At 39.9% G+C, this 8,901-nt stretch overlaps 1 protein-coding gene across 1 annotated transcript in view; it reads left to right on the top strand.

Moving 5' to 3' along the window:
* Positions 1 to 8,901, top strand: part of CTNNA3 (catenin alpha 3) — a gene marked incomplete at its 3' end in the record, with an annotated part of 1,162,049 nt that overhangs the window by 60,274 nt on the left and 1,092,874 nt on the right. The gene's annotated exons all lie outside the window — the stretch shown is intronic.

The raw sequence follows: 8,901 nt of genomic DNA, 5'->3' as shown, positions 1-8,901 counted from the left end.
TGCTTTTGTTAAGTTGTATGAGTTCTCTGTAAATTTTGGAGATTAAACCCTTATCTGAAATAGCATTGGCAAATATGTTCTCCCATGCAGTGGGCTTTCTTGTTGTTTTGTTGATGGTTTATTTTCCTGTGCCGAAGGTTTTTATTTTGATGTAGTCCCATTTGTTTATTTTCTCCTTAGTCTCCATTGCCCTAGGAGCAGTATCATTGAAGATATTGCTACGGCATATGTCTGAGATTTTTCTGCCTATCGAGTCTTGTAGGATTTTTATGGTTTCCTGTCTTACATTTAAGTCCTTTAGCCATTTTGAGTTTGTTTTTGTGTATGGTGTAATTGGTGATCTAGTTTCTTTTTTTTTTCTTTTTCATTTTCTGGTTTCTAAACTTGGTTTGCACAAACTATGCACAACTCATGTTGATGCTGTGTTAATATTACATAATGAAAATATATTTCACCATTTGATATCTTACGAGAGTATAATTTTCTAATGAATGTAGGTCTCATTTGCAGGTTATTTTTTTAAAAAGGCTCAATATTCTTTGGTCAATAGAATGATTTTCTATATCAGTTTGCTGCAAGGAACTATTCAGAGAGGACAAGGAACTTAAATTTTTCTGATCTACTTTGTAAAAGAGACTTTGGGTGTCCAAATATTTCCCTTCTCCCAACCCCCAACATAACTTTAAGAAAATTAGGAAATCTTTGCTAATTAAATAATGAAAATGAATGTAATTGCCACAATAAACTATAGGTCTCATATAGGGGAATTAGTTGTTATAAACTTTACATGTGATTTATATTTTCTAGGGATTCTTTGAACAAAACATAGAAAACATAATGTCCAAGGTAGTTTGAAATGAACCCGTCATTCCTTCCTGCTGCCTCAGAACCACCTTTGTCCTGTCTTCCGGGCCCTGGTACCATCACCCACTTAGTCACCAAGTTAGTTTAAGCTCTTCGTTCTCATTCCATCCTCCCTTCCAAACAGTCTTTTAAGTTCAACAAATTCTATCTCCTTTGGCCTCTTAGGTCTGTTCCCTCCTCTCCATTTCTAATGTCCCTTCCCACATTCAGGATTACTGTATTAGCCTCATCCCATACCAAAGCAAATAGAGCTTTAAAAAATGAAATTATACTCATTTACTCCCCTGCTTAAAATCCATTTTAGAAGCTTTCGGAGAATTTGGGGGACTATCTTTCTGGATAAAGTTGAAACTTTAAATGTAGCTCTCACATCATTTCATAATTTGGCTTCTACCATGCTCTCTCTTCTCATTTCCTGAGCCTGTCCCTCCTCAAACTTTCATCCAAACAGGAACTCTCAGTGTCCTGGACGGTCCACGTTGCTTCCCGCCTCTGTTACAGAGCTATTCCCTCACCTGGAGCGCTCTTCTCTTTCAGCCAGTTCTTCTTAGCAGCTCAGCTCAGCCTGAGCCAGCTTTTCCAGGAAGTGTGTACTGAACCCCACGATGCTGATGTAGATGCCTCTCCTCTGTGTCCCTAGAGATTCTGAGCATCTCTCTTTCATAGAACTTAGGCCCCCCTCCCCCATCGCCCCCCAACAACCCTGCCCCCTGCCGGCACCAAACATTGATTTACTGGTTCAGTAAATCTAGACTTTATTCCTTGATGGTGGCAAGTACCACTTCTTCTTTTTTATTATTATTTTTTGTTAGCCATGCCTGACATAGAACAGACACCTGATAAATGTTAGAAGTAAAAAATTTGATGCATCATCTTGTCACTTTATATTATAAAATTTGATAATGGTTTTATCTTTGCTGCCATGGGAAATTACTCTTATAGTTATGGTTTCATTGCTGTGTCTTTGGTTTGGAATACAAATCCTATTCTGATATTGTTTCTTCCAGAAAATAGGATCTATTTGATAGCACAGTTTCCATAAAACTGTCATTCTTAGAAGGTTACAATAATTGCAATGGTTGTCATGAAATGGTATTTTTTTTAAAAAGGTTAGTCAACATTTTTAGCTCACAAGAAGTTATTTGCAAGAAAAGTTCTCAAAGAGTTTGTTCAGCTTCTGACTATGCAGTTCATCCCTCCCTGTGTTCTGGTATAACGTGTGAAACACGTCTGTGGCATATGCTGTGTATACAGCAAATACATTTGGTTAAAGATCACAAAGCGCTTTACATTCTGATTGTTTTGACAAACTGCCAAACTAACCACTGTCACCTGAGTTTAGGGAGAAGCAGCGGAAGTGCAAGTGGTCCTGGAGTTTGGGTCATGGCCGTGCTCACCCCCTGGATAAAGAGACAGCGATAGAGAGAGCGCAGTTCCCCAAACCTGGGGAGGAATTTTAGCTCAGCGTGGAGTGGAAGGATCAGGAGAATGAACTCTGTATGATTCTAGAAGTGTATTTAAAATAGTTTCCTGTGCTTATTTTTTTTGAAGGCTTTGTTCAGTGGCATAATGTGACGGCCCAATGAAGAGCTAATGATAAATTTAAAGTATTTGGGGAAGTGAAAAAAATATTGGACGTAGAGGATATTTGTATCTATATTTACTGACTTTCAAGAAGAATTTTAAGACTAATTTAGAAAATTTCTTCTAATGAGGTCAGTATAATTTATACAGCTTACCACAGGATCCTGTTTTACTGCCTTTGGTGGCTTTACTTAGGAACTTGAAATGATAAATAATGTGGGCATTTGGTTAAAGAACTGGCCTGGGGAAGATGGGACTTGGAAAGTATTACGGGGAGGATGGTGAAAAGAAAGGCACATGTGGGTAGAAATGCAGCAATGCAGCGAAGGTGGTTCCTACCGATCCTACCGCTTACCCCTGCCCTTAACATCTATACAGTGGCAAAGTATGAAATCCATTTTTTTGTTTAAATAGTTTGATAATATTCCCATAATAGTAATCTAGGAATTACCAAGATTGTTTGTAATGCCTGGATTACATGTTTTACCTATAGTATATAGTATGCTATCTTTGTATAGCCTTTACTCCCTACAATCTATAGTCATTGCTTCTAAGTCGCACGATTGGTTTATAAAAAATATTTAAGGCTTATAAAAATATATATTTTTTAATTTATTTCACAGAGGAATGGAGAGGGAGAAAGAGATTGTAGAATTCCCTTGTACTGAATGTTTGTAGCCAGCAGGTGTCACTTTGTAAAATTTGCAAAAGCAAAACCTAAAGTTGATGGTTTCTTCAAAAAATTATAAGGATATCATGTAGGACAACTCGGAACTGCGATTGTCACCATCCTCCAGCCTCTTCTAAGAACATTGTGTAAATAATACTGACAGGGAGGGCAGGGTCTGTGAAAAAAGCTAGTTAAAAACCTTTGACATGAGAACACTGACTTTTAAGAGCTTGCTTGATTTTCTGAGCTACCAAAATCCGCTAGGATACTGCATTAAGTTAGCATCTTGGAAATAATCCTAGTGGGAGAGTAACTGAATTGAAGTGTCAAGTACTATGGATATCTGCATGGTATCTAGGTTCAGGCTGGTATGAAATTAAAGCAGCAACGCAAACAGATCTAATTCTCACCCACTTCAAGAATGTCCAAGTTTATGTTTTCATATCCCTACTTTAACATAGGACAGTTCAGCATAAATATGAGATTGGTGTTTATTTTGTATCTTATTTATCTACTGTTATTAAAGATTAATGTTGCCCTGACCGGTTTGGCTCAGTGGATAGAGTGTCGGCCTGTGGACTGAAGGGTCCCAAGTTCGATTCTGGTCAAGGGCATGTGCCTTGGTTGCGGGCACATCCCCAGTGGGGGGTGTGCAGGAGACAGCTGGTCGATGTTTCTCTCTCTTAGGTGTTTCTAACTCTCAGTCCCTCTCCCTTCCTTTCTGTAAAAAAATCAATAAAATATATTTTAAAAAATTAATGTTGAGAATAAAAAAAGTTTGTGCACCTTGATAAAGAGAGATGGGCTGCCCACATGGAGGGTCACAAAGAAGGGATTGTACAGATTGGACCAATTAGGTCTTTGTTTGAAGCTGTGTTAGTGGAAAAAAATTGCTGCAATCAAAGCCAAAATTATGGCTAAGAGAAGATCTACCATCAAGACCGCCTTAGATGATCACATCACCACTCTCACACAGAGGAGCTTTGTGGGCGCTGAGGTAGATGTGACCCGGGATATTGTCAGCAGAGAGAGTGTGGAGGACACGGACAACTATCCTACAGAGCACGGGAAAGGCCTTCCCAAGGATATTTGTACAATGCTTCAGTCTGTGCAAGCCGGAGAAGAAGGGCGAGCGCCTGAACAGCGACCGGTCCCACCTGCAGCCCCTGTGGCTCCCACATTGCGTATCAGAAGAAAGGCTCTCGGACACCTATTATCACAATCCCTGTGGCCACCACCTCTTTCATAACCAGGCTGAATGCAAAGGACCTTCTGCAGGACCTGAAATTTGTCCCATCGGATGAAAAGAAGAAACAGGGCTGCCAACGAGAAGATGAAGCTCTATGCAGACAAGAAAAGACCCGATGCAGCCGAGGGCACCGCACTCAGCCTCACGGTTCTGGGCAGAGCCGGAGACCGGCCTCTGACACTCAGGCCTCAGGACTGGGACCCGGTCATGGCCGTCATTGTGCAGGGGCCTGCGTGGCAGTTCAAAGGGTGGCCATGGCTTTTGCCTCATGGATCACCAGTTGACATGTTTGTTAAAAGTAAAGCCTTCCATCTCCAATGTGATGAAGTTCCTCTAGACCAGTGGCTCTCAACCTTCCTAATGCCGCGACCCTTTAATACAGTTCCTCATGTTGTGGTGACCCCCAACCATAAAATTATTTTCGTTGCTACTTCATAACTGTAATGTTGCTACTGTTATGAATCGTAATGTAAATATCTGATATGCAGGATGGATTTTCATTGTTACAAATTAAACATAATTAAAGCATAGTGATAATCACAAAAACAATATGTAATTATGTATGTTTTCCGATGGATACACCTTCATCTAAAGACTGAGTGTCAAGCTCTATGAACTTATCAAAAACTCACAAATAAAGAAGGTCACAAATTGAGCAAAAGATCTCATCCGATGCTTTTGTGCTTCAAAGGGATCATATGTTGCCTGTCATTCATATAAGCAAACTTTTTGGCCTACAGCTATTTTTTAATATTAGCCTTCTAGTTTTTGATGGAAATTATATATTTTGATAGAAGTTTTTTCTCCATTGGTTAAACTAGCATTACTTAACATGTGTTTCTTTAGGAAAAAAGTAAACTGCAAAACTGATATTTGCTGAAGCATTTGAGATCTTGTTTTAGCTCAAAAAAACTCATAAAAATTCAAAAAAAAGAGAGAAAAGAACATACCCAACTCTACTTTTTTAATTGACTCACTTTTGCATCTTTATTGAAAATCAATTGACCGTATCTTAGTGGGCTGGGAATGACCAGCAGCCCCCGAGCGAGGGATGAGTGGATTACCCTGACACAGTTTCACTGTGAAAGAGACGGCTAAGGGGCGGCCTGGCGGAAGGAGCCAGGTGGCCTGGATTGCCGGCCTCATTAGGCTTTTATTGGAATTTTTATCTTTAGATACAATCAGCAGGGGGAGTACTCTTGGGAGGACACATGTGTTTACACTGTCCTCTAGGCAAGGGTATCCAGGGATTAGGCATAAGGATTCCAGTAAACACTCAGGGGTCTGCATGTGCACAGACTTGTTTGGAAAGGTCAAGGAATAATTAGGGCGCCGCCTTCAATACTCCCCAAGTCTCCCCTAATCAGAATTCCGATAAACAGAGCAGGCAGCCTTCCACACACTTCCCTTTTCTCAGAATATCGTCGTCTTAGAACTTTCGAACCAAGTCTCTTGTGCTCCCCCACATGAGTATACTTTGGAACTCTTTTTCTGTTTCATTGATTCATCTGTCTCTCCTTATAGCAGTAGCACATTGTTTTGATTACTGTACCTCATAGTAAGTATTGAAATAAAAAATATTTTGATTTGTCTGTTCGAGGCCCCTTGCATTTCCTTAGAAATTTTGGAATCATCTCAGTTTTTACAAAAAAGCCTGCTGGAATTTTGATTAAGAATTCTGCCCACCAGAGCCAGCAATTGGAAACATACCGTAGGCCTCATGTTCATGTGTGTCAAGTGGGATAGGACTTGCAAATTTGTTGGAATCCTGCCACAGTGTAATATTTCTCTATTTGTAATTATGAGCCTCCACCGAGGCTACCATGACCGCTTGGAGGGCTAGGAAGATGGAGGAGTTTTTCAATGTATCAGTGGCCTTCTACCTACAGCTCTCCTTCCCAGAGATGGGGCTGTTGTATTTTGTACTGAAAGAAATGCTGTGCTATCTAGTCTGCTTGCGCAGGAGCCACCCAACTGCATGCCTGTGCAGCTTAGCCCAGCAGCAACTGACAGCTCGCCCCACTTTGCATGGCTCGGGAGTATTTCTAGCAGGGCTGGTGATGCCGCTAGTAGCTAGGGGACTCTCTCCTTCCCTGGTGAGAAGTAAACGTTTGTATTAAGCAAATGTACACATTCCTCATGTGCATAATACATGTATTCAGGGTATTTTTAAAATTTGTTCCTCTTTCTATAGTTTTTCACCTTAATTATTTGCAAGACCCTACCTAGGTTTATAGACCTTTTTCCCCCCAAAGGAATTAGACTCACTGTCATCCATATTAGTCAGAGAAAAACGATTACCTCTAGAAACGATTATTCCTGGAGAATGGTAACTTAGAAGTGTAATTAATCTTCCTATCAGTACACTTGGGTACTTACTTAAACAAGAAGTGCCATTATAGAATTTCTAATATTGAACCTTTAAGATGTTACCTATTGCCTCTCTGATTATTCAGTGCATTTTCACTTGGTACAAGAAAATTGTGTCTAAAGGAGAATAGAGATTTAAAAAGTTTACTGGTGCCCATTTTGGGTCACCTGAATCGAAAGATCTTACCTATTGAAACTCGGCGGTATTGAACATTTATTTATAAAGGAAAATAGCAGTTCATTTTTAGTTAGCCATCCCTAAGTGACAGGTTGGCTCCGTCTTCTCTGCTCCACAACATTGCAGTTAGGACTTGCATAAAATGTTTGCTATTTACCACTAATTACAGCCTTTCTATGGTTCCCTTGTTATTTCCATCCATTGCTGTGTTGATGGTGTGTGTATTTAAGTGCTATTACATCTCAAGAGTATTCTTAGATAAGCATAAAGTTACAAATATAATAATCTTTTCAACCAAGTACAGTGGGCTCAGGAGATGTAGTTCATTCATTTGAAAGGGGATGATGAACTCTTGCTTTAACACGTTTTAACATGCATGCGTTGCACCTTGTAGCTGGCAGAATGTTTGTGAAAACACTTCCAGTGAAGACTGATGAGCTAATTAGCTACATTGCTTGTAAACTACTAATTGCTGGAGAACACTCAACACAGCCTCCCTTAGTGTTCTCTGGAAAATTCTGCAGTAGGCTTTTCTTATAGTGCGTGTGCCGAGCCCGGTAACTCTTTAGTGTAGCCCGTCTTGTAGTGTTGGGTGGGCAGTTTGGAAGTATTTAACGTGTGTGTGCAGTCCTCTTGATATGTTGGACCTATGATAGGATGATTTGAGAGATAACAATAATGTCAATTTTGAAAGTACGTATGAGAGATTTTGTAAGCCATATACCATTTACTTTGATGTGTAACTCAAAGAGAGGAGCAAAGATTTAATGAATGTTAACAGATTGATTTGTAATTGATGGGTCCAAGAAACCGAAACGTTGTCTCCAATCTCAGCTGGTAAAGCGTCTGAAATAAAAGGTGTGATTTAGATCTTAGCCATGGCTTTGCTCTCCGCCCTGACTGTAGAGATGGCACCACGCTTTAGCCATTTCATACATGTGTGCAAAGGTAACAGTAAGTAGGTGTAAGGGTGACAACTGATCTAAAGCTTATGCTCACAGAAGGTAGATCTGAACATTACTGTTTTGCTGCATATTCTAGAGAGGCCTTAAGATGGCCATTTCTCAGGGCCAGGAGTAAGAATCTTTAGAATTTCTGTCCTTGACTCTTTCCTCTCTTCCTTCAGTTTCTAAGGAAGTGGTGCTCTTTCCAATAATGACCTGAACCTGAGGTCATCTCTCCTCCTTTTTTTTTTTTTTTTTTAATATATTTCATTGATTTTTTTTTTATAGAGAGGAAGGGAGAGAGATAGAGAGCTAGAAACATCGATGAGAGAGAAACATCAATCAGCTGCCTCCTGCACGCCCCCAATGGGGGATGTGACCGCAACCCAGGTACATGCCCCTGACCGGAATCGAACCTGGGACCCTTCAGTCCGCAGGTCGACGCTCTATCCACTGAGCCAAACCGGTTTCAGCTCTCCTCCTTTCTTAAGAGACTCTTCTACAATTACCTTTTCTTCTTCTGGGCTGATCATTCATATTCCTTTTTACTGTTTTTTTTTTCTTCACACAGATGAGCTCATCCCTGCTTGATGATTGTGGCAAATATTTAATAAAAATTCAATTTCCTTTCAGTTTACTCTCTTCTTAAACTCCTAATTCTATTTTACCATATCTATTATTCCGCTTTGGCCTATTTATTGTTTAACTCAATTACTTTTGCATAATTTTAATTCTGTTAAAATCCTTTGCTGCATTTGGCATTTATTTGAAACGTTATCCCCTTCTCCTTTAGGACACTGTGCACTACATTGTCCTGTCCCCACATGCTCCTTCTCTTCCTTGGTTGACCGCTTGTTCTTGTCTCCTGTAATTTTCTTAAGCCTTGGTCTTGGTCTCCATCATCTCTCCTTTCCTTGGGAAGCTTTTGCTTTCTCAAGACTTTAATTATAACTACTTGGTTGACAATGTTCAGTTATCATTCAAAGCTCCATTACATAACCGAGGGCTTCCCAATCATTTTTCTACATTGACACATAAATAC

Source organism: Myotis davidii, unplaced genomic scaffold (assembly GCF_000327345.1).
Source record: "Myotis davidii unplaced genomic scaffold, ASM32734v1 scaffold134, whole genome shotgun sequence".
Lineage (NCBI taxonomy): Eukaryota > Metazoa > Chordata > Mammalia > Chiroptera > Vespertilionidae > Myotis > Myotis davidii.
Note: the sequence above shows the minus strand (reverse complement) of the source record. Positions and strands in the feature narration are given on the sequence as shown.